The sequence below is a fragment of the Tiliqua scincoides genome, chromosome 3, assembly GCF_035046505.1.
Source record: "Tiliqua scincoides isolate rTilSci1 chromosome 3, rTilSci1.hap2, whole genome shotgun sequence".
Taxonomy (NCBI): Eukaryota; Metazoa; Chordata; class Lepidosauria; order Squamata; family Scincidae; genus Tiliqua; species Tiliqua scincoides.
In genome coordinates this window covers 213441200-213442153 of record NC_089823.1, presented here as the reverse complement: position 1 = coordinate 213442153, position 954 = coordinate 213441200, and the positions used below count along the sequence as shown (strand labels likewise).

Genomic DNA, 954 nt, shown 5'->3' with positions numbered 1-954 from the left:
AGCCTATGCTGGGCTTGTTATATTCTGGAATTTGGGATCTAACCAAGATCCTGGGAATCACAGAGATAACTTGCTGTTCCAAACAACATTGTTTTCTGGAATGGTGCTGGTGTAATTTGCTCAAGGCCAAGAATGTTGAGGTGTTTCTTCAGACTTCTAGGCACTGCTCCAAGGGCTCCAATGATATTATTCTTCTTATTAGGAATACTTATATACTACTTTTCAACAAAAAAAGTTAACAAAGCAGTTTACAGAGAAAATGAAATAATTAATGGCTGCCTGTCCCAAAGGGACTCACAGTCTAAAAACAACACGGAAGAAACACCAGCAAACTGCCACTAGAGAAGAAACTGTCCTGGGGGGCTGTTGCTCTCCCCCTACTATATACATGAGGAGCACCATTTCAAAAAGTGCCTCTTTGACCACTTAGCAGGGTAATGCTAATGTGCTTCATTTTTCCATATGAACCAGGAGCTGTAGGGAGGAAGGGAGTATCTGACTTAGGACCATGGGAGGGGAGAAGATTTAACATTTGATGATGGTTGGCAACCTTCAGTCTCGAAAGACTATGGTATAAGCCTACAGCACCCGGTATTCCCCGGTGGTCTCCCATCCAAGTACTAACCAGGCCTGACCCTGCTTAGCTTCCGAGATCAGATGAGATCGGGCATGTACGGGGTAACATTTGGCCCAGTTCAAATTGGATTCCCTTTTGTGGTTGCTCTTTTGCGCTGGGTAGAAAGTTCCCACTGACACCAGTGACATCTTTCTTCTCAGTTAGAATACAGTAATGCCTTTGAGTGCACTGGTCCAGAGTAAGCAGCCCTGCAATTGCGCAGCCTCGAGCAGCAACACGAACCTGCCCGGCCGCCATATTTGGCTTGCACAAAGCCTTTGCGAACCCCTCTGTTCAGAATCTTCATGTCTAATGCAGCTCCTTGGCTCAGCTCTTTA

General features: G+C 45.6%; 1 pseudogene; it reads right to left on the bottom strand.

Annotated features, from left to right (window-relative positions):
* Positions 1-576: 576 nt before the first annotated feature.
* LOC136646214 (5S ribosomal RNA) lies at positions 577-690 on the bottom strand (annotated as a pseudogene).
* Positions 691-954: the final 264 nt, after the last annotated feature.